Source organism: Haliaeetus albicilla, chromosome 2, assembly GCF_947461875.1.
Source record: "Haliaeetus albicilla chromosome 2, bHalAlb1.1, whole genome shotgun sequence".
Taxonomy (NCBI): Eukaryota; Metazoa; Chordata; class Aves; order Accipitriformes; family Accipitridae; genus Haliaeetus; species Haliaeetus albicilla.
Window position 1 is genome coordinate 20,976,649 of NC_091484.1, and position 8,380 is coordinate 20,985,028.

At 39.8% G+C, this 8,380-nt stretch overlaps 1 long non-coding RNA gene across 1 annotated transcript; it reads left to right on the forward strand.

The window, feature by feature from the left end:
- Positions 1-71: 71 nt before the first annotated feature.
- LOC138690394 (uncharacterized) lies at positions 72-7,347 on the forward strand. The gene is made up of 4 exons (XR_011329243.1): positions 72-224; positions 3,885-3,961; positions 4,375-4,453; positions 4,544-7,347. It is a non-coding gene; the product is annotated as an uncharacterized lncRNA (long non-coding RNA).
- The last annotated feature ends 1,033 nt before the right edge of the window (positions 7,348-8,380 follow it).

Sequence of the window (8,380 nt, forward strand, 5' to 3'; positions counted from 1 at the left end):
CCGCAGAGCGCACGCGTGCTGCCCTCCCGCCTGCGGGCGGGCGGAGGACAGAGTGGCTGTGAGGCAATGGCGGCGGCTGGTGCGGGAGGCGGGCGGTGAGCAGTGAGGCGAGGGGGCTCTCCCTCAGGGACGCGCGGAGCTCCTCCGGCCTTTTGCGGAGGGCGTGGTGAAGAAAGGGAGGGAAAAACCGTGCTGGCACGGCAGGACTCGGGCGTTTTGAAATGGTACTTTGCACCGGGGTGGTGTGGGGGGGGGAAGCGTGCCGGTAGAAGTTCAGGTCCTCGGTCTTGCCAGGCTCCGGGTTTGTAGCCTTAGACGGAGGCCTGTGATATAGGATATGGGGTGTCCGCCGATGTCTTTTGTCAAGATGTTTGTCCGCAAGATGAGTCTCAAGACTGAAAAAGTTAAATGCTTTTTAGCAACGGAATTAAAACTTTATTACCTGCTTCCATCACCATTGTGTGTGAACACCTCAGTGTATTTATCCCCAATATCCTTGTGAGGTCAGGAAATACTATTTTATAACCAGAATGGAGGCATAAGAAGAGATTTACCTTATGTTGCACAAGTAGACCTATCTAAAATCACAAAACAAGTTTCCGAAGTCCCAGGTAGCATTGTAACTTCTAATCATATTATGTGATTTTCAGCTGCTGAGAAAAAAATCCTTTAAAGGATAACCTTTGAGGTTGATGGATAAAATGACAATGAATAAGGGAAAAGTTCGATTCATGATACTTCTGCTAAAGATCTCTGCAGTAAAAATTGGCCTTGTTAACTTGATAAAAACAATAATAAACAAAAATACATTAAATTGTCTCTTGAAGAGAACCAAGAAACAGTGCTTTCCTTCTGTGTCCTTCAGTCTTCAATTCTGTGTCTAACTACAGAAGGCATAACGAGTTTCAGACAGGTTTCATTTTTCAAGTAGATAGTGTCCCTTTAACGCCAAAGAATCAGACATTTCATTAAGCTCTGCAGTACAAACAAGGAGCGAAGCATGGAAAAGTTTGCTAATAAAGAGAGGCTCCTAAGGAACTCCAGCTTCTGAAGGGAAAGATAAGAGCCTGAAGGAATACCGTTAGCACCGAGGACCCAATTCTTCCTTTTAAATAAAACCTGGATACAGACAACAGCTAATGTGAGAATTTGCAAAAGCAGAGAAAATAGTCTTAATTTTTACGTTTATTGACTTCTAATTATTTTCCTCTACAACCACTCCTTCGCAGACCATGTTTGAGATGGAGCCTGGGACCTATGTGTTTCTACAGCAGCTGTTGTCCTTGAGATGGCTTATCAAATTGTAAATGTGGACAACTAGTACTTGACAGCACCTTCAAATGTAATATTTGATGTACTCATATCGGTTTCCCAGCTCCCTCCCTTGTTATATAAGAACAATTATTTGCACTTGAAATTCTGAATGTGCTGTCACTACCAGGGCCTGTAACTTGGAATTCCCAGGAATTTCCAAGAAAGAATAGAATTTCCAAGCACTAGGCAAATATTTGTACATAGGGTGATGCACCAAAATGGATCAGCTAGATGAGCACTTGCAAGGATTAGTACACAAAAATCAAGGCAAATGGTAAGTTTTAACCGTTGCATTTAGGATGGTTGCAATTTTATTGTTTGACAGTTTGGCAGTTTACGTACGCATAGTATTTCTACAGCACACCCATTAGCTACTATACAAAACTCCAGACTTGGGATGACCAAGAAACCTCCTGAGTCACAACCTGAGAACAATAGGATCTCTACTGTGGTGTCATTTTAGAATCTGCGTGTTGTGCCAGCTCTGTGAGTGGATTCCTGTACTGTGTGCACAGGCCCTTGGGGTCAGAATTACACTTGTGGTGATCTCATTTTAGGACTAAAACTTAAAATCTGCTAAAAATGGTTTGACATTCATTTACGTTCCAGAAAATATTTTATGAATATACATTGTGAAGTACCATAAAGTATCACACCAAGAGGCCAGTTGGTATTTTAACATCCAAGAAATGATATTGTTGTTCTTAATACTTGTCTGACTTTACATCCCTTGACAAATCCATAGTAATCTTTTTGCATACTTGTATTGTGTGTGACATGTGTGTAGTTCAGAGGAAAAATTATGCCAAATAATCTTTAAGAATACCAAAACTTTATTAACCTTTTAAAATAAAAGAATTTGTGCATTAAAATGTTATGAAAGACTGAGGGATCATCTTCTGACTCTTGAAATGTCTAAAACAGATACCTGATTTGAGAGTTGAGGCTTCTTACACAGCCATTAGACTATCCAAGGGAAAAATCAGAGTGTATAAGATACTACATCTCTAGGTTCTTAGTTAGGCACAGAACATACATTGTATGATTAATCTATGCTGATACCCATTTATCAAGTTGGAATATTTCAAAATCTCAAGTTATTGCTAGTAAAATAGCTTCTCTATTTCTTGATTTTATTTTATTTATTTATTTTCTGATAGGACAGTGATTGTACAGTCTAAAAACTCTGGATCACCTTTTTCTTTCATTCCTCCACACAAACCAGCAGGGCTCAGCCTAGGTGCTGTAACACCAAGTAAAACCATAGCAGTTACAAGCTGGGTTATAACTAACAAGTTCGGCCTCTTCTGCTATTTATACTAATAGTTGGGGTCATGTGAAATTACTGACCTGCATGTGGGATGACAACCTGAAAGAACTTGAGAATCTGTAAACTCAGACACATCAGTTTTCTCCAAGAATTTTAAAAACTCTGCCTTACCATGAAATGATGACAAGGATTCCCACATTCCTTCTTCAGAACAAATGGCTTTGAGAAAATCAGTATTTCAGCCCCTGACAGGATTTTCTGTTCTGAATCACAGAATTTACGTTTCATTTAATGATCCGGAAAACTTGATGTACAAGGAGGAAAGAGTGGGTTTGTGCTGTTTGTGTTCCCTTCAGTTGTATAGATGAAGCCAGCGAGATTTATTCCTTAAGAAAACTAAGGGAAGGGTCATGTTCACATGGGTTTTCTCACTCTGGAGGTGTTTATTGTCTCTTCAGTACTAGAAATTTTGCTAACTCCCAACAGTACTGTAGGAATTTCCATAATGGATTTCCATGAGGAAAAATGGTTCTGGAATTCTTTTTGTTGCCACATTAGCAACACCGACAAACAGGTTTGACTACATGCCTTTCAACAAGAGGTATACAATTTGTCAGTGCTGACATTTCTGTAAGCAAACAAGCTGAAATGCATATATATTTAAATATAATAATGAGCTTCTCAGTTGTTTGTCAGGACTTATACGCTGATGTTTTCTGTATGTACCAGTTGATCCTCCCCCTAACCTTTGAGTCCAGTAGCCAATTTCCATCAAACTTCAGAAGGGATAGCAGTCTTGGATAAAATAATACTCAAGTTTTCGAGAACTAAGGGGCTATTAAGAGAGAGAGACCTTACAGGTCTGCTGATAAGAAAGCTAATAAGCTTTCTCCTTTCTAGCCACCGGAGAATTCAAATGGAGCAGGCTGAGAGGGAAATACAGAACTACTCGCTTTCACTTGCAAATCACCTGTAAAGAACGTGACAGTTTTAAGGCCCCACTAGTCTGCAATAGGTGGCTGGCGGATGGACTGCAACATGGAAGTGGACTTCTAATGGATTCAGCTGGGCTATGCAGTTTCAACAGTTGACTTCTGGAATAAAGTCCTGCAAGACCAATATCTGCTTTCTAACAGGGGCATGAAGATGGTTTTATTGACAAATCCTGGAAACACTTATAACTGGGTTCAATGTTACTAGCAGTGGTAATCCAGTTGGTGACACTTGTCTAAGGAATAACTTCTTAAAATGGTTAAATGAAAATGTGATTCACCTGCAAATATTTTTGCCCTGATCATAGCTTCAAGACTGAAGAGGAGTAGCAGTTACCCATAAATTTATCCTCTTAATCTGAGGTGCTTCAAAAGAGACATACAGGTAAGAGAATTTCTTGGTGTCTTATTGTTTCAAGGAAAATCAAACAGTAAATAAGCTGGTTCAACAGCTGCAGGGATAGAAAAGTTTTAGGTGATCAGTAGCTTTCTAGGGCAGGACTTGAAGGGACCCTTCTTTATCCTGTAAAACGGCAGTATGAAAGAGCTAGACTGCTGTGTTACATGGTCTCAGATCAGATCTCTGATTTGATCTCAGACATGGACTATGGTTGTATAGAATGGCTTTTTGCTAACAGATTTAGCATGGAGTTTTAGGTGGAAATTTTTTTGTGTGCTATTAATTCTTCCTAAGCATGGGTTCAAATGAGACCTATTTTTTCAGTAATTTCTCATCCATTTTAAACATTATGAGAATCAAAACCATTGTTAAAATGTCTATAAATTGTTTTGTTGCAGAATGCTACAGAAACACTATTTCAAATCATTAATTTAAAACAAATTGCTAAAATGGCCATGGGAAATCTCGCAAAACCAGGTACCATCATGATTTTTTCTTAGAAGAGCATTTGTCTTTGTAAAAAATACTATTTCCATGTAGCAAATTCCTTGTCTTTTTAAATTTCAGATAATTCTAAGACACTACCAAGAAAAATCGGAGACAAATCATCATTGCTACAAAGGAAGATCTCTTTCACAGGGCAGTGAATAAAAGAAAATCTACTAATATAATTGATTTTTAACTTTCAAAAAGCTTTTGACCTTACTGCCCACAAGAGGCTACTAAGGAGATCAGTGCTGTGATCCAACTTCTGCTTTCCTCCATAGCATTCTTTATTCATGTGATGCCCAATTAACATTAAGGGACGTAGCAGTCTGCCCACATGAAAGAAGTTGCAGTCAGTTCCTACACAGAGACTGATAGGGTAATATATGACAAAGTGACACTGAGACCTGAAATAGTATTCCTTGCTCTAAATGTGTCCTTGTTTTCTGTTACTTGCTTGACTTTCTTCTGAGGTTATAAGCCCTTGGAGCAGAGACCATTCTCCACAATGCTTACCTGTAGACTGAGCAACTTAGCCCATTGCGCTTTACAGACATGTATGAAATGAGGTAGGGGCGTAACTGTCTGCAGAATTAGGGCTTATTCGTGCATTACATCCTGGCACAGTCCGTGCTGCCCCAGACTTCTGGGTCCCATAACCGTAGAAATTGTAAGTCCTAAAGGATCTCTCATAGAGAACAAAGTGATATTTAATTAAACTAAGAGGACACAAAGTTAAAATCAGTGCAACCCTTTTCCTTAGCTCTTTTTACAATAGCGTATAATTAGTCCACGGAACTTGCTATCTCAAGATACTGCCAAACCCCAGTGTTGGGGGCAGTGTCAGGAAGGATTTGTTTAGGGAAGGGCACAGCTTACAGGGGGAATGGAGTAGCTTCTCACCCATCTAAGAACTGCCCAAGTGCAGTCTGAAAAGATGCCTGTTTCATTCTCTATAACATACAAGCTTAAGTTGATGCATTTCCTATAAGGGTATCATCCCTTCCAGCTCCAGGTAGCAGTGATGAACTCATCAATGTAAAATTTACTGTCATTGGAAAGATTACTCCTTCCTATAGTCTAAATTTTTCTCTGACTGTGTTCAGGATTAAAAACTTAGGAAATAAAACAAGCAACTTGATGGTAGCCAGAATTTTTCATGCTCAAAGGAGAAGTTCTTCTGAAACCTGATAGGTTGCTGACTTACATTATAAGGACTCTGTCAGATATTTTAAAAGTGTTTTATCTTATCTTGCATAAAGTTTGTGCCAGCGTCTCTAATTTCAGCTCAGAACAACACAGGCATAAATGCAGATACAGGCATCTCCTGGCATATACTCAGATAACTGGCACCTGTGCAGTAAGTGTGACATGCTCCAGATACCTCAGATTTATATTCACTTGAAGTGCAGTTGATCTGTGTATGTGTGCTGGCCAGTTATCAGGACAGCCATCATTCGATCTGCATTATTGCATATCCAGTCAGGTTGATAGCTATCCAGATATCCTAGACATGAAGCCAAATTCCTTTTTTTCTGTTTGAACAAAATTTAGGGAGTGAGAGCAAGAAAGGACACGCATGGAAAAAATCAAGATATGTAACTGAATACCCAGCTTTTTATTACAGAAAGGATTGCACTTCCACTAACTACTACAGTGCTGTTTGTCTCTGAGTGCCTCCCCAGCTCCTGGGACATGGCATGAGGAAATGGCAAGGGCAGAGCAGAGCAGCACTTCTAGTTCCAAGCCTTTCTTCGCCCAGCACCGCAGCCTTCTTCCAGTGGCATCTGAGGCACAAGTGGGGTTATGGCAGAAGTGTCTGGGTAGGAATAGGGCAGGGGGAGCGCAGTGGTGAAAATGCTTGGAATTAGCAAGGCAGCTTCTCCCTGCTTGCAGCTCTGGTGTAGCCATTGCCTCCTGGCAGTATACCTCCCAGTGCTGTCCCCAGCATTTCTTTCTCCCCCGCTGCCGTAAGCCCTGTGTGTCAATGCTACACAGGTTGAAAATAGCCACATAAATAATTCACAAATTGTTGGGAGCACATGCAAGGCCGAGAATGTGCCTTCATGAGGGGGAAGAGGAAAAACTTTAAAAACTGCCAGTCTAATGATTATGAATTGTCTAGTCTTTTCTCAGCCTCTGTTTTACAGCTTTACATATACAGCTTATTATTACTTATAACAGAAGTGACCAAATGCTTGCTAAGTATTATCCAGACCATAGAAAAGAAACCATCGCTCTTCAGAAGAATTTATAATTTTTGAAGTTCCAGTTTTACAGGTTTGCAAATGTCCCTGCACATGGCTGGAAACTTACAGATTCTAAATAATAACTTTACACATGAGCAGTCCCAGGAAACTCAATGCATCCACTCATGTGCATAAGTGTTTTACAGAAACAAGATCCAATTGTTCTGGAAATCCATATATTTTGTATATTTATAATTTGTTCTGTCTGAGCCATTGTCTCATGTCTGTTGTGATGAAACTCTCATTTATTTTTGAGTGGAAACAAGCTGGTTTAGGTTTTGCTCCCAAATCCTTCCACATGTTTTGTTTCCAAATGCTTCTCTATGCTTGTTTGTCTTTCCAGGTGTCATTCTGACATCTGTACTCTGGAAAATACAACCTTCTCAGTCTGAAACGCTGTTCTTGTAGCTATAAGATTTTATAACAGCATGATATTTATCTCTGTCCATTAAATAGCATACGATTACTTAAAGTTTTTACAAGTTCTTGAATATCATAGGACAGTCCTGAGTCTCAGTTTAAAGTCTTAAATGCTCGTTGCTCATATGTGTGTGGAGCTTTACACTGTGTTCTGAAAATCTATAGTAACACCTCATTCACAGTAACAAGATACAGTAAAATAACCTAGGAGTGGTATTTTGCCTGTAGTTCTTGATGCCGTGGCTTTTGGTTGTTCTAAAAATTGCAAAGGGAGATTTCAGCCTATATGTTATGTAAGCAATAGAGATTAAACATAGTTAAAATTTAATTCAAGCCATGCTGAAGTGGTTGAAGGAGGAAGAAAGGCCCAGTTTCCTCATAGTGACACTTCAAAGAGAAGTCTTAGTCCTGTCAATCTGGATGCTCCAGTTCCAGCAAGGGTAGGAATCATACATGTGTATGTAATCAGTCTTCTGCCTACAGAGCGTTTAGGGCTTTCACAGCAGCACTGCAGTTACACGGCTCCTCCTAAACCTAAGGAGGATTGTGGGACTTCATTCACCATTTGTGGAAACCACGTTCTGTAAGCTGTCGTGAGGCTCATTGTGCAGAGTCAATTGCTCTGGTTAGTCTTGATCCCTACAATCATTTCACAACAATGTAAGACTGTCTTTATATTTTACACATAGTTTGCTGCCTCACCATGTTGTCTTGAGCGCATTTTGGACTGCTCAGCCAGCTACTTGTGCACCAAGTATGCCAGGTATTTTTTCAGTTTGCTGACACAGACATTGTTCCTGCTAAGCCTTATATGATTATTAACCAACACTTCATTTTCCTTTAAGGATTACAAAACCCATTTGGTAAAAGGGAACTTCTTGGCAACCATCCAGGATCTATGTGTTATTGTAATACAAACTGTCTTTAAAAGCAGTATTTCATCCACTTTCATCCATTTCCATTTTCACATCTTTCATTGTAGTTGTATGCACTTGAAATGTTCTTCCTTAGTTTGTTTCAATGAGAGTCTGTGGCAAGACATTAACTGCCTGCAAGATTCCGTGGTCTTAGGACATGTGAGCCCTCAAGTCAACATAACACACAGGGTATTGCATGTCAGGCTCCATTTTCAAACACCTGCATCATCACACAACCTATGAACAGCTCTTAAACACAATTAAATATCTTGAATAATTCCTGAGTCAAAGACTCACGTCCCCTTATTTTGGCAGGTTGCTTTGTCAATATT